The sequence below is a fragment of the Rhinoraja longicauda genome, chromosome 1 (assembly GCF_053455715.1).
Source record: "Rhinoraja longicauda isolate Sanriku21f chromosome 1, sRhiLon1.1, whole genome shotgun sequence".
Lineage (NCBI taxonomy): Eukaryota > Metazoa > Chordata > Chondrichthyes > Rajiformes > Arhynchobatidae > Rhinoraja > Rhinoraja longicauda.
The window spans coordinates 27,439,983-27,457,088 of record NC_135953.1 but is presented as its reverse complement, the minus strand read 5'-3'; positions in this window follow the sequence as shown (position 1 = coordinate 27,457,088).

The following is a 17,106-nucleotide window of genomic DNA, read 5'->3' as shown; positions in this document are numbered from 1 at the left end:
TCTCGCTGTCCGACTGGATTTCCCCCCCACATGTTTGGGACATTCCCCATTGTCAGGGTAAACAGCTACAATGTTACATTGTCAGCCTGCAGATCATTGGGGCCACAACAAAATGGCAACACCTGCTTTTGAGAGTTGAGATTGCATTGAATAAATAAAGGCTTTTTACCATGGGAAATTGGATCAGCCTCCATAAGCTGCTTTATAAAACAATTATCCTCAGTACAAGAACAGCCCTAAAGGCAAGAAACCATTTAAATGAAGGTACTATATCATACAATTATGAAAGGTACTACAATACACAATTACAACAGAATCCTATTTTACACTGATACTCTGTAGTGACCAGATTTATGTAAAATAGGATTACTTACTGTAATATCAAGTGGCACTCTAAATCAGAAGGCAGTCAGCGACAAATGGAACTTTGTTCAAGATTTGCTTTGACTGACAATTACTACAAAATGGCATGTCTGTTTTTTCTCTTGAAAACACTTGAGCTTTTTATCTTCAACCTAAAGTTGCACCTATCAAAATGGGTGAATGATATGTTCATCTGTCATCCCATTGACCACTATTTGAACACAGTTATTAGGGCATTGGGTGTAAAATTCAGGAAGTCATCATGCAGCTTTATAGGACTTCAATAAGGCCACATTTGAAGTATTGTGTGCAGTTTTGGTTTCCTTATTACAAGAAGGATTTGGAGGTTTTGGAAAGGATGCAGTGGAGGTTTACCAGAATGATACCTGAATCAGGGGGTATTAGCTACAGGGAAAGGTTGGACAGGCTTGGATTGTTTTCCCTGGATCACTGGAGTTTGCAGTGAGACCTGATAGTACAGTATATAAAATTATGACCCATATCCTCTCCATCACCACGACTATTTACTTTCACCTCCATAACATAGAACATCTCTATCATTGCCTCAACACATCTGCATGTGAAATATTCTTATACTTAGAAGAGCTATTCGAATACACTCCCAGCCAAACTAGCAAATTGCACCCTCCACAACATTCTGTTCATCCATCATTCCTGTGATTACTAACCTTAACTGGGTCCATTCAGCAAAGCTTCCATTTGATGTTTATTTCATGTTTAGAAATCCACAGGGAGAATGTACAAACTCTGTACAGACAAGCGCCCTTCGTCAGGATCGAACCCGGGTCTCTGGCGCTGTAAGGCAGCAACTCTACCCCGCAATACCATGCAGCCTTCTTGTATTCTATTGTGTTTTTGAGTAATCGTTTTGCTCCTCTTTCTCAATTCAAGGCATTGCTGCTAATGTTTTATATTCTTTGTGTCGTGACCATGCCAATTGACCTTTTATTTAGGTCTTTAAATTGAACTTTTAACTGGGCATTGAGTTTGTCAGCAGCTCCAAGCTCCAAGCTGTGATTGCACAATAATGGAGTCCACTGGTGTTAAACTGTTCACTGAGAAAAAGATTAAAATCATTCACACTTCCTCCTTCAATAAATGGAAATTCAATGAAACTGAATAAAACCCAATACTTTGGCAGCATAAAGTGAAAGTGAATAAGAAAAGGGTATTAAGAAGACTGAATTGTGAACAAAAAGGTAACAAATAGGAACAGAAGGTCAAAAGGTCCATCAAGATTGTTTCACCATTCAATAAGATAATAACTGATCTTGGTCTGAATATATTCCCATCTGATTCCAATAGACCATGGCACCACAACAGAATAGAAATCGGTTGATAACCATCATGGACCTGAAATGTTTTTTAAAAAAATTAGATTTTTTAGATTTAGATATTTTTAGATTTAGAGATACAGTGTGGAAACAAGCCCTTCGGCCCACCGGGTCCGCGCCGCTCAGCGATCCCCGCACATTAACATTATCCTACACACACCAGGGACAATTTTTATTTTAACATTTGCCCAGCCAATTAACCTACATACCTGCACGTCTTTGGAGTGTGGGAGGAAACCGAAGATCTCGGAGAAAACCCACGCAGGTCAAGGGGAGAACGTACAAACTCCGTACAGACGGCGCCCGTAGTCAGGATCCAACCTGAGTCTCTGGTGCTGCATTTGCTGTAAGGCAGCAACTCTACCGCTGCGCCACCGTGCCGCCCATTGTTTCTCTCTCTACAGTTGCTTTTTGACCTGCTGAGTAATTCAAGCATTCCTGTTTTTGTTCAAGCCATATTATGCCTTTGAAATATATTTTGAAATACAGTCATTGTTATAAAGTAAAAAATAGTCTAATACCTAGAAATTCAATAACCAACATTGCAGCAAAAATTGACCTTACCTGAAATGAATGAAGATAATATTGATAATGTTAATATTGTCTCATATGAATCCAGAAATTTTACATTTTCTTGGAAGAAACACGTTTGTATACCTTATATGATTTCTATATCAGTTACTCCAGAATATTGACACTCTTTTTGGTGCACTAGGGTGAATTTAACCCGTTGAACACTCCTAGGAAACAATGTTTAACAATGGACTGGAATCCCTGTAAAGTAAGTTTTTTGCTTAAGTTTGATACTTCCAATCTCCCATTCAGCATGGGACAGACACTAGCTCTACTTCTTTGACCCACCAATCTAACTCACAATCATGCAATGCTTATGCCCCGACGCCTATCCCTTTACTTCTGAGATATTATGGACACCTGAACCACAACCTTCCAATATTTATAGTGCATCAATGCCCTTAAGTTCGAAGACTTTATATCCATGGACCCAGTGGCTAACCGAAATGAGTGTGCCAATGCCATCACAGACTTCATTTCCCTCCTCCACCTCAGCAAACTTATCCCACGCTCCAAACCTGTCCCTCTCGGAGTTCTTCCCTTCCTCCCACTGAACCTAACATTAGACTCTGATGATATTTTAGTGATGATGTGGTTGCCAGTATAATGCACCTAAATGAGCAAACTAACATTTTCAGGTCATTAATTTTTATGTGCAAAGCACAGAAAGCCTTGACTGAGTGTTACACACACTAATTATAAGCTGTTGTTTTTGATAATGTTATCTGATTTGGCAGCCATGTGTCCACAGAGAAAAATGGTGGTCAATATTATTCTTGGATTATTATTGAAGTCCCCCACATAAAGGGAATCTCAGAGTTGTGGATGTATGTCATTCATTAGAGTACAATTTGCCTCAAATATTCGTAACTGATAATTATTAACAGTTTTTAATGGTCCTTTTATGATACGCATGTTAATTCTTCGAAAGGTCATCAATCATATTCATTATCTATGATGATTTATTACGTCAGGTGATAAAATCAATCCAATAAACGCACTATATTTCTCCAATGTCTCTGTCCTGGGAGACTTCATTAAACAACATCATCACCATTTCAGAGGTGATGGATAAGATATCAATGATGCAATGTGATGCGAATGCAATGTATAAACCATTTCACTGATCACGCACCCTCCCAGCCCTAGAGTGGACAGCACCAAGGGCAATAACTTGCAGTAATAAAGCACTGTCAACACTGTCAACTGTGAGGAAGATGCTATGAGGTTGCAGGGTGACTTGGACAGGTTGTGTGAGTGGGCGGATGCATGGCAGATGCAGTTTAATGTGGATAAGTGTGAGGTTGTCCACTTTGGTGGTAAGAATAAGAAGGCAGATTATTATCTGAATGGTGTCAAGTTAGGAAAAGGGGACGTACAACGAGATCTGGGTGTCCTAGTGCATCAGTCACTGAAAGGAAGCATGCAGGTACAGCAGGCAGTGATGAAAGCCAATGGAATGTTGGCCTTCATAACAAGAGGAGTTGAGTATAGGAGCAAAGAGGTCCTTCTGCAGTTGTACAGGGCCCTAGTGAGACCGCACCTGGAGTACTGTGTGCAGTTTTGGTCTCCAAATTTGAGGATGGACTGGAGCGACAAGGCTTGTATACACTGGAATTTAGAAGAATGAGAGGGGATCTTATCGAAACATATAAGATTATTAAGGGGTTGGACACGTTAGAGGCAGGAAACATGTTCCCAATGTTGGGGGAGTCCAGAACAAGGGGCCACAGTTTAAGAATAAGAGGTAGGCCATTTAGAACAGAGATGAGGAAAAACTTTTTCAGTCAGAGAGTTGTAAATGTGTGGAATTCACTGCCTCAGAAGGCAGTGGAGGCCAATTCTCTGAATGCATTCAAGAGAGAGCTAGATAGAGCTCTTAAGGATAGCGGAGTCAGGGGGTCTGGGGAGAAGGCAGGAATGGGGTACTGATTGAGAATGATCAGCCATGATCACGTTGAATGGTGGTGCTGGCTCGAAGGGCCGAATGGCCTATTCCTGCACCTATTGTCTATTGTCTATTGTCTAACACATTCAAATAGCTGATGACATTACAAAAACAAGAGTTGCAAGAATATGCGTAAGAGATGATGTAAACTATGACTGGAAAATAAGTTTTGGGTAGGTTTTGGAAGATGAGAAACGATGGAACCTTGTTAAAAATAGAATTCCACATCAAACAAAACTCTGCAGGACTTGTGAGAAGCCTAGATTTCTGGGCTTCATAATCTTAAAGCCACACCTTACTTTTTCCCATCTCTGAGTAAAGATGCTGCTCTCAAATTCCAGATTGAAATCAAGATATTCAACATGTACACCTGGAAGGTGCATCTTCAAAGAAGATGGGTGTGAAAAAGGGTTTCGTCCCAAAACGTCACCCATTCCTTCTCTCCATTGATGCTGCCTGTCCTGCTGAGTTACCCCACCATTTTGTGTGCATCTTCAAAGCCCTGACTGGTACAATTTCTGCTGCTGCTTAATTGTCTTCGGTAAAATTGTAAATTGTCCCTAGTTGTGTAGAATAGTGCTGGTGTATGGGGTTTGCTAGTTGGCGTGGACTCAGTGGGTCGAAGGGCCTGTTTCCACACTCTGTCTCAAAACTCTAAAGTCAAAATGTCAGTCAGTCATCTTTTGGAGCAATGTAATATACAGTGCTGGGGATCTAGAAATTCTGTCACCAACCTGTTTTTCTTCAGCACCAGGCAACGGAAATCTCAGTACACATGACAACAATAAACCAATACCAATAGCAAAACCAACAGAAAGCCACTTATTACGAGAGTGGAAATCAATTGTGAACATTTCTGGGTTGAATCATACAACTCTGGAAATCTTGCCGGACACTCATTGTCATAAATCCTTTCTCACCTTCCAAAACCTACCCATAAACCTATTTACCAGACACAGTTTACGTAATTTCTTATGTATTTTGTTTCCAACTCTTGCTTGTTCTGTTCTGTGATGTCATCAGATATTTGAATACATTAAGAGTGTTGTATTACTGCAAGTTATTGCCCTTGGTGTTGTCCTCTTTAGGGCTGGGAGGGTGCATGATCGGTGAAGTGGTTTATACATTTCATTCTGTTCCACTTCACATTGCATCATTGATATCTTTTCCATCCCTTCCAAATTGGTGATGATGTTGTTTATTGAAGTCTCCCAGGACATAGACTTATTCTGGTGACATAAGTTCAGCTGCAATAAAGTATGGGCATTTGTTAACTGTGTAGCAGAGCCCAAGATTCATGGCAATAACAAGTTAGTAATCATGAAAAATAGTGCATTTTTATCACAAAAAGCAGATACAATACAATATATCTTTATTGTCATTGTACAGGGGTACAACGAGATTGGGAATGCGCCTCCCATACGATGCAATAAATGAATTAGCTAGTCAGTATTAATTTAAACAACCCAATGAAACAAACTGGAACAGTTTTAAAACAGAATAAAGTGCAAGTAGATCTGTGCCGGTTCACTGTGCGATGTGACCATCCGGCTCAGCAGGCTCATCCGGCTCATAGCAGTTATGGCCCTGGGGATGAAACTGTTCCTGAGTCTGGAGGTGCGGGCGTATCATCTGCCAATGGTAGAAGTTCGAACAGACCGTTGCAGGGGTGTGAAGAGATAACGGTAGCGCAGCGGTAGAGTTGCTGCTTTACAGCGAATGCAGCGCCGGAGACTCAGGTTCAATCCTGACTACGGGTGCTGCACTGTAAGGAGTTTGTACGTTCTCCCCGTGACCTGCGTGGGTTTTCTCCGAGATCTTCGGTTTCCTCCCACACTCCAAAGACGTACAGGTATGTACGTTAATTGGCTGGGTAAATGTAAAAATTGTCCCTAGTGGGTGTAGGATAGTGTTAGTGTACGGGGATCGCTGGGCGGCACGGACTTGGTGGGCCGAAAAGGCCTGTTTCCGGCTGTATATATATGATGATATGATATGATATGATAAACAAGAAAAGTGTGCATTGGCCAGTACCCTATTCATCTTCTTAAACAAATAAACAAAAACAAATGGCACGAGAAAAAGTGTGGTAAAAAGCCCTTTACTCTGCTATGAGTGAGCGGTGAGGATGGCGGTCATAGAATACTAACCATTATTGGGCATTTCAAGTAATTACAAGAATGTCCTATAACTATTATTTTGTATATTTATTGAGGGGTTTAAGATCAATGTGCTTTTATTCTTTCTACCATTTTTCAATCTGTTATTGATATTGAAGGACAACCTCACTGAAGGATTGCCAATTGCTTTCTGTCTATTTTCGAAAAACAGACTCAATGATAGATTAGCACACCAACATTAAAAGCAGGGGAAAACAACGAGAGGTAAGTAGAATAACTTTTAAGTTAATGAATTAGTATCTAAAGGTGTGAACTATTGATATGGGGTCATGAATTAATATCTCACCCCAATAGCAGGTGAGTTTAAATTCTAGTAACTAATCAGTTCAGGAGGTGGCTAGCGATGGAGAATATATTTGAGTTAGCCTCGATACAGTCATAGTGTCATAGAAACAGGCCCTTTGGCCCACTATATCTATGTTGACCATCATATCTATTTATCCAAATCCCACTTGCCTGCATTATATATCCCTCAGAGCCTGCTCATTCAAGTATCTGTTCTAATGCCTCTTGATGACATTACTCTTGTCATTAGTAATGTCATTACTATTCCTGCCTCCATCACCTCCATTTGGTCTAGCGGTTCAGATTCCTGGTTTTCACTCAGGCGGCCCGGGTTCGACACCCGGCATGGGAAGTGAATTTTTTGGGCAGCATGGTGGTGCAGCGGTAGAGTTACTGCCTTATAGCGCCAGAGACCCAGATTCGAACCCAACTATGGGTGCTGTCAGTACAGAGTTTCTGCGATCTCCCCATGACCTCATGGGTTTTCTCTGAGATCTTCAGTTTCCTCCCACACTCCAAAGACGTACAGATTTGTAGGTTAATTGGCTTGGTATGTGTAAAGTGTGTGTGTGTGGCTGGTGTTAATGTGTGGGGATCTTTGGTCGATGCGGGCTCGTTGGACTGAAGGGCCTGTTTCTGCGCTGGATCTCTAAACTAAACTAAACCACCTCTGGCAGCTCATTCCAGATACCAACCAGTGTGTGTGTGAAAAATACACCTCTCAGGTCTTCTTTAAATTTTCTCCTGGTCACCTATGCCCTCCAGTTTTAGACATCATTAGCATAGAAACAGACTCTGGCTATCTGCTCTATTTATGCCTCTCATAACTTTATACACTCTATCATGTCACCTCTCAGCCTCTTTGCTCCAGGGAAAACAGATCGAGCCTATCATACCTTTCCTTGCATCTCAAGCCCTCCAATCCAGAAAACATCCATGTGAATCTTTCCTGCACTCTCTCTAGTTTAATCACATCCTTCCTAATGTTCAAATTGAGTGAATGAATTAAAAAAAAATACTCAAGAGGGAGCAACTAAGTGACCCCAATTTGGGGATTGGAGAGTGCATGAAATGTGATAGGTTGATAAGACGTTGGGAAGGAATCAACTGCAGTCAGAAACAGCGCAATGAATCTTGATTTCAACCCATCAATGATTCAGGAAGAAGATTGTGTTGGCGTGCAGAGTATCAATTGAAAGTCACAATTAAAATCAGATTAAGCAATCTTTACCAATGTTTTAAACTTCTAAACAGAATGTTCTTTCAATTTAATTTGATTACCATAGTTCCATGTACATTTGCCTGAAGTGGAGTATAAAGTATTCAAAAAGTAATTTGTTTAGGAAGATATTTATATTTTACTAAACACTGAATTAAAAAATAATTTTAAGTAATTAGAACATCCGCACTGACTAAATCATAACTGGTGAATAATAAGGTGTTAAACTGACCCATTTAGATGAATAAGCAACAGACTAACATGCAGAAATGTGAGAATTAGATGATTAATGTGCTGAAGATTTGTGCAATTCAAAACTCTAATGTTCATAAAACAAAAAAAAAAAGCACAATGAATGGTACAGATGCAACCGAACTAGATTGTAAGGTGGGAAAACATCAGCTTTAATTAGAGGCACCTGCTCCAGTATTTGTTGGCAGCAATGGCTGACATTATAACGTTGCTTATGATGGCAGCCCAGATCTAGCCGTGTCACTAAAGGAAAGCCAATTGTTGCCTGTCTCCATCTTTTTAAAAAGAGATGCAAAGAGCAAGCTTAGCACATCGACATTAAAAGGAGCAAAGGGAAATAATAGATGGGCAAGCATACTAACTTTTAAGTTAATGAACTATTACTGAACGGCGTGGACTATTGATCTGGGATCATGAATTCATTTCTCACCATGATTGTGCCGCGGTAACTCAATCTGTCAGGCAGCATCTCTGAAGGACATGGTTAGGTGACGTTTAGGGTCCGGCTTCTTCAGACTCAATTCAGGTCAAATATAAGGGGAAAGTACCCAGTAAATGGCAGGATCCTGAGATGCTTTGATGTAGAGGGCTCTTTGGGTGGAAGTCCAGATCTCCCTGAAAGTACACAGGATGGTACAGAAGGCATGTGGCGTGCATGCTTTCATCAGTCGAGGCATTGTATATTAAATTCAAGGAATCATGTAATGGCTGTACAAAAATGTGCTTGGGCCAATATTTGAAGTATTGTGTGCCATTTTGGTTGCCCCGTTGCAAGAAGGATGTGGATACTTTGGAGAGGGTGCAGAAGATGTTCTTCAGGCTGTTGCATGGATCAGAAGGCATTAGCTATAAAAACAATTTAGACAAACTTGGATTGTTTTCATTGGAAAATCGGAGGCTGGGGGGGAGATCTGATAGAAGTGTTTAAAATTCCGAGAGGCATGAAATTCTGAGTAGACCATTGGAGTCTTTTTCCCAGAGTGAGAATGTCAAATACTGGAGCGCATAACTTTTCGGTGAGTGTGGGAACATTGAGGAGAAAGGGTGAAGTGGAAGTTTAACATGGACATGAGAGGTGCCTGGAATGTGCTGCCAGGGGAATGGTGGAAGCAGATAAGATAGTAATGTTTAAGCAACATTTAGATAGGCCCATGAACATGGAGGGAATGGAGGAATGTACAGGCCGATGGGATCGGTTTAATATGGCATCATGGTTGGCACAGACATCGTGGACTGAAGGGCCTGTTCCTATGCTGTACTATTATATGTTCTATCTGAAGGGCGTTACCATGTCGAGCTGGAGAAGCTTGCCTGTGCCTAAGCTCCTGAGAGCTAAACCATCTGGAGCTATGCGCCAAACTGGGTCTTCCATGGTGGCCAGAAAATGGGGAGATAACATGAAATGGTCAATGGTGCAAAATGCAAGATAATTCTGTACCTTTTATTGTCAACCTTATAATCAACATTGTAATCAGAATTGCAAAGAATGCTTTCAGAAAACTGAGAGCAAGGTCTCCCGGATTCACCTGTTTTCAATCTCTTGGGGCTCTGACTGCACAAAGAGTGAACTACAGAGTCCAAATAAACTGTAAATCAATGGAAATTCTAAATTTAACATAACCATGGAAAGTACTAGGAAAGCACTCAGCACCGTGGCGCAAATTGTAGTGCACCCGTAGTCAGGATCGAGCCGGGGTCTCTGGCGCTGTAAGGCAGCAACTCTACCGCTGCGCCACTGTGCCAGTTTAATGACTAGTTCATTTTCATCTGATTAGATGAGAAGTCAGGTCAGGTAGGTTAGCAGAGTGTTGAAATGACAGCTGTAATTGTAAGTTTGGTAAGCAGCAGAACATGGGGGCTCAGGGACAATTACAGAAATTGTGTACGTACTCTTCACCAGCACTGGGTTACTGCATAAAGTAAAGGTCTTAAGAACAAATAGACTGGCAAAAAATGAATGGAATGCCGCCCCAGCATGGTGCCGCAGTGCTCATACCAGCAAGCTAGACGCCACCCTCGACGACACCATGCGGATCATCACCGGCTGCCCTCGCCCTACTCCAACGGATCTCCTGCCGGTGCTCGCAGGTATCGCAACCGCCAAGCTTCGCAGAGAGTTCTTCACTCATAGGCTGGTGTGCAAGGCCCCATCGGACACCAAACATCCTTTGCACCACCCCGCCCAGGATTCACAGCAACTGGGACCTCAACGCCTGTCATCTCGTCGCCCCTTTTCCCATCACGCAGCGACCCTCTGTGGCTTCGGTTTCAACATACTAGGAGCATAGAAACATAGAAACATAGAAAATAGGTGCAGGAGGAGGCCATTCAGCCCTTCGAGCCAGCACCGCCATTCATTGTGATCATGGCTGATCATTCACAATCAATAACCCGTGCCTGCCTTCTCCCCATATCCCTTGATTCCACTAGCCCCTAGAGCTCTATCTAACTCTCTCTTAAATGCATCCAGTGATTTGGCCTCCACTGCCCTATGTGGAAGAGAATTCCACAAATTCACAACTCTCTGGGTGAAAAAGTTCCTCACCTCAGTTTTAAATGGCCTCCCCTTTATTCTAAGGCTGTGGCCCCTGGTTCTGGACTCGCCCAACATTGGGAACATTTTTCCTGCATCTAGCTTGTCCAGTCCTTTTATAAATATATATGTCTCTATAAGATCCCCTCTCATCCTTCTAAACTCCAGAGCATGGAGAACCAGCTGTGAACAGACTTCACGGCCTCCTCAATTCACTGTCGCACCGAACACCACAGCCCCACCCGGCTTGGACATGCCCCGCAAAGAGTGGGTCGCCCTGAACGGCTCCGCACAGGGGTCGGCCGGTTCAATGCCAACATGCATCATTGAGGGTTGCGTTCATCAGCAGGGGGACCAACATTCTGGCAGGCAGGTTTGCTAGTGTTACACGTGTGGGTTTAAACTAAGTAGTGGGGGGGAGGGGTTGACAAATTGGGAATATGAAGATGGAGTTAAAGGGGAAGTGAATACAGGAGAAATTGCAAAGGACTCTCGAATAAATGGGGAGGAAAGTTCTAGATGGGATAAGAGAGTAAGGTCAGGGGCAATGGTGACCGGTGTGAGAGGGGAGGTGAATACCAAAGTTAAAGTGTTGTATTTAAATGTGCAAAGTATAAAAATAAAGTGGATGAGCTTGAGGCTCAGTTAGACATTGGCAAGTATGATGTTGTGGGAATTACAGAGACAAGACTACAAGAGGACCAGGGCTGGGAACTGAATATTCAGGGTTATACGATCTATCGAAAATACAGACATGTGGGGAGAGGAGGTGGGGTCGCTCTGTTGGTAAGGAATGATATTCACTCCCTTGCAAGGGGTGACATAGAATCAGGAGATGTAGAATCAGTATGGATAGAAATGAGGAATTGTAAGGGTAAAAAGACCCTAATGGGAGTTATCTACAGGCCCCCAAACAGTAGCCTCGACAAAGGGTGCAAGTTGAATCAAGAGCTAAAATTGGCATGTCGCAAATGTAATGCTATGGTGGTTATGGGAGATTTCAACATGCAGGAAGACTGGGAAAATCATGTTGGTACTGGACACCAGGAAAGGGAGTTTGTGGAGTGCCTCCGAGATGGATTCTTAGAACAGCTTGTACTGGAGCCTACCAGGGAGAAGGCAATTCTGGATTTAGTGTTGTGTAATGAACCTGATCTGACAAGGGAACTCAAGGTAAAAGAGCCATTTGGAGGCAGTGATAAGTTTTATGATAAGCATATGATAAGTTTTAATCTACAAATTGAGAGTGAGAAAGGAAAATCGGAAGTGTCAGTATTACAGTATAGCAAAGGGGATTACAGAGGCATGAGGCAGGAGCTGGCCAGATTTGACTGGAAGGAGGCCCGAGCAGGGAAGACGGTGGAACAACAATGATAGATAGATAGATAGCTTTATTTGTCATCCAATATTGGACGAAATTCGGTCACCCACAGTCCAACAATAAAAGCATTAAATATGCATTCAAATTACACAACCCCAAAACCCCCAAAACACAGTCCAACAATAAAAGCATTAAATAGGCATTAAAATTACCCAACCCCAAAAACACACAAAAAAAGAAACATCCATCAAAGAAACATCCATCACAGTGAGTCTCCTCCAGTCCTCTCTCTCCTCACTGTGATGGAAGGCCACAATGTCTTTCCCTTCTCCCGCTGTCCTCGCCCGCAGTCAGGTTGTTGTGGTTGCAGGCCGCACCGGACGGTCCACAGCGGGCCGAGCCCAAGGCGCGTCGCGTCGCAGCCGCTCCCGCAGCCTCCGAAAACGGCCGGCTCCGCCGATGATAAGTCCGATCCGGGGCGGGCGAACACGCTGCTGCTGCCGCTGTTGCTGCACGTCGGGGCGGTCGTGGCTCCCGACATTGAAGCCCCCGCCCAGCAGAGAAATATCCCGCGGCATATCTTGGGCCGCGCCGGACGGTGAAATGTCCGCGACCCAAGCCCCGTGATCCGGGGCGGGCGACCACGCTGCCGCTGCCGGAGCTCCCGATGTCGGCATCCACGCGGCCCGAGCCTAAGGCGTGTCGCAGCTGCTCCCGCAGCCTCCGAAGACGGCCGGCTCCGGTGGTGGTAAGTCCGATCCGCGGGCTCTGCGAACCAGAGCCCTGGAGGCCGACAGCTCCAGGAGTTGGGCCGATGGTAGGCCGCAGCAGGAACGGAGACACGGCCCAGAACACAAAGGTCGGGTCCCCGTTCGGAAGGGATACATATTTACAATGTTACAGTTCCCCCCCTCCCCCCCACATACACACATAGTACACAAACACAAAAACACCACATCACAACTACAATTAAGACAAACAAAACCAACAAAAACACAAGACAAATGGACCGCAGGTGTAGCCGCAGCTGCTAGGGCAGCGCCGCCATTTTGCAGGTATTCCTGGGAATAATGCAGAAGTTGCAGGATCAATTCATCCCAAAGAGGATGAAAGATTCTAAGGGGAGTAAGAGGCACCTGTGGCTGACTAGGGAAGTCAAGGACAGCATAAAAATAAAAGAGAAGAAGTATAACATAGCAAAGAAGAGTGGGAAGCCAGAGGATTGGGACTCTTTTAAAGAGCAACAGAAGATAACTAAAAAGGCAATACGGGGAGAAAAGATGAGGTATGAGGGTAAGCTAGCCAATAATATAAAGGAGGATAGTAAAAGCTTTTTTAGGTATGTGAAGAGGAAACAAATAGTGAAGGCAAATGTGGGTCCTTTGAAGACAGAAGCAAGGGAATTTATTATGGGGAACAAGGAAATGGCAGATGAGTTGAACCGGTACTTTGGATCTGTCTTCACCAAGGAAGATACAAACAATTTCCCAGATGTTCTAATGGCCAGAGATCCTAGGGTGACGGAGGAACTGAATGAAAATCACATTAGGCAGGAAATGGTATTGGATAGACTGATGGGACTGAAGGCTCATATATCCCCAGGGCCTGATGGTCTGCATCCCAGAGTATTTAAGGAGGTGGCTCTAGAAATCGTGGACGCATTGGTGATCATTTTCCAATGTTCTATAGATTCAGGATCAGTTCCTGTGGATTGGAGGGTAGCTAATGTTATTCCACTTTTTAAGAAAGGAGGGAGAGAGAAAACAGGAAATTATAGACCAGTTAGTCTGACATCAGTGGTGGGGAAGATGCTGGAGTCAATTATAAAAGACAAAGTTGCGGAGCATTTGGATAGCAGCAACAGGATCGTTCCAAGTCAGCATAGATTTATGAAGGGGATATCATGCTTGACTAATCTTCAGGAATTTTTTGAGGATGTAACTAGGAAAATTGACAGGGGAGAACAGGTGGATGTAATGTACCTAGACTTTCAGAAAGCCTTCGACAAGGTCCCACATAGGAGATTAATGGGCAAAATTAGAGCACATGGTATTGGGGGTAGGGTACTGACTTAGACGAAGGGATTAAAAGTACCATTAGCAAGGCAGTGGAGGCCAGTTCGTTGGATGAGACTCAGAAGGCAGTGGAGGCCAGTTCGTTGGATGCTTTCAAGAGAGAGCTGGATAGAGCTCTTAAGGATAGCGGAGTGAGGGGGTATGGGGAGAAGGCAGGAACGGGGTACTGATTGATAGTGATCAGCCATGATCGCATTGAATGGCGGTGCTGGCTCGAAGGGCTGAATGGCCTACTCCTGCACCTATTGTCTATTGTCTATTGTCTATTGTCTAAAGAGTGGGGATAAATTGGTCCCTTTCAGAATGGCAGGCAGTGACTAGTGGGATACCGCAAGGCTCGGTGCTGGGACCACAGCTATTTACAATATACATTAATGACTTGGATGAAGGGATTAAAAGTACCATTAGGAAATTTGCAGATAATACAAAGCTGGGAGGCAGTGTGAACTGTGAGGAAAATGCTATGAGGTTGCAGGGTGACTTGGACAGGTTGTGTGAGTGGGCGGATGCATGGCAGATACAGTTTAATGTGGATAAGTGTGAGGTTATCCACTTTGGTGGTAAGAATAGGAAGGCAGATTATTATCTGAATGGTGTTAAGTTAGGAAAAGGGGATGTACAACGAGATTTGGGTGTCCTAGTGCATCAGTCACTGCAAGGAAGCATGCAGATATAGCAGGCAGTGAAGAAAGCCAATGGAATGTTGGCCTTCATAACAAGAGGAGTGGGTATAGGAGCAAAAAGGTCCTTCTGCAGTTGTACAGGGCCCTAGTGAGACTGCACTTGAAGTACTGTGTGCAGTTTTGGTCTCCAAATTTGAGGAAGGATATTCTTGCTTTTGAGGGCGTGCAGTGTAGGTTTACCAGGTTAATTCCCGGAATGGCGGGACTGTCATATGTTGAAAGACTGGAGCGACTAGGCTTGTATTCACTGGAATTTAGAAGGATGAGAGGGGATCTTATTGAAACATAAGATTATTAAGGGGTTGGACACGTTAGAGGCAGGAAACATGTTCCCAATGTTGGGGGAGTCCAGAACCAGGGGCCACAGTTTAAGAATAAGGGGTAGGCCATTTAGAACGGAGATGAGGAAAAACTTTTTCAGTCAGAGAGTTGTAAATCTGTGGAATTCTCTGCCTCAGAAGGCAGTGGAGGCCAATTCTCTGAATGCATTCAAGAGAGAGCTAGATAGAGCTCTTAAGGATAGCGGAGTCAGGGGGTATGGGGAGAAGGCAGGAACGGGTACTGATTGAGAATGATCAGCCATGATCACATTGAATGGTGGTGCTGGCTCGAAGGGCGAATGGCCTACTCCTGCACCTATTGTCTATTGTCTATTGTCTAAAATGAATGAGCTGTAATACGATCGTGTGGTGAGCAGGAATAAAACTGTGGAGTGATAATCATGCATGAAAAATAAAGCCATGATGAGCAAATGAACTACCTTCTAGCATTACATTCACAAACATTGCCCAACAGAAAATATTGGCTCAGTACAATTTTGTGGTTGTTATGTTAACATGATTCTGTAAACGTTTGCTATGGAACGGTGAGATTTACCACAGATATTCACCATGAGATGATATAGGTTTTCAACAGAAAAGTGCTTTTCCATGCTTTTCTCAAGACATCAATGTCTCCAAAGGGCAGGCAATTGGAGCAGCAACAGTTGTTTGGGTGATTTGTCTGACTTTGGGATGCATAGCAGGGTCATGGACGGGGTACTGATTGAGAATGATCAGCCATGATCACATTGAATGGCGGTGCTGGCTCAAAGGGTCGAATGGCCTCCTCCTGCACCTATTGTCTATTGTCTATTGTCTATTGTCTATTCAGGATAGTTATTTTTATAATTGCTCACTTTGATAAGGCTGAATGCCACGGAAGACCCAACTTAGAATATAAATAATTGCATCAGAAAAGATTATTCATTTGTTTCTTAAATGCTCCAAGTTTGTCTGAGTTGCAAGTGGCACATGCTCTGCTAGCATGGATGGGGCAGCATGTTGCAAAACCAAGAAGAACACATTCTGCATGATGTGAACATAGTTAGTGTGCAGTTTATAAACTGCCATCAAAAAATTGAACACGGGATTACCATCTCAAACTAATGAGAATGATCAGCTGTTTATAATATTATTTTGATAACATGCATGTCTTTTTTTTCTCCTGCATTATAACTGTAGTGACATTTCAGAAGATGTTCAGTGGCTATAAGGTACATTTCAATGCTATTTTTGGCATCTAGGCGTCCCTAATTGTCCTCACAAAAATTGTAGTGAGCCATCTTCTTGAACTGCAGTTTAGCAGCAAAGGTACAATTGAGTCTCTTGCTAGACCATTTCAGGGTGTGGTTAACAGCCTTGTGGTGAAGTCGCACATTGACCAGGCCAGGTAAGGAAGGCAAATCTCCTCCACGAAAGAATGTCAGTGAATTTAACAATTTTTAAAAAAAATTATGAATAATAGTTAAATTCCATAGCTGCAACTGTGGGATTTGACTTTGCATTCCTGGGTGGTTAGTCTGAACCTTCGGGTTGCTTATTTGGCAACAACTGCTGCACCAACTGCATACCGAAAGTATTGACCGTAAGGAGAAGAGAAATGGAGGACAACTAAGGATCTAGCTTTTGAAGCAAGCTGCTGATTCAAGACTTCCTTGCATTGTAGAAACATAGAAAATTGGTGCATGATCGATGAAGTGGTTTATACATTTCATTCCGTTCCACTTCACATTGCATCATTGATATCTTTTCCATCCCTTCCAAATTGGTGATGATGTTGTTTATTGAAGTCTCCCGGGACATAGACTTATTCTGGTGACATAAGTTCAGCCGCAGTAAACCATGGGCATTTTTTAATTTCTTGTGAGACTTTCTTTGGATTATTGACTGGGAGGTTAGATCACATTGCACCAAGAGCATTGCACTGGTCTTGCTGAGCCTGCACCCTTCTAAATGGAACCTTCTGGATAGGTTAGCAATACTATGCATGCCCCATTTC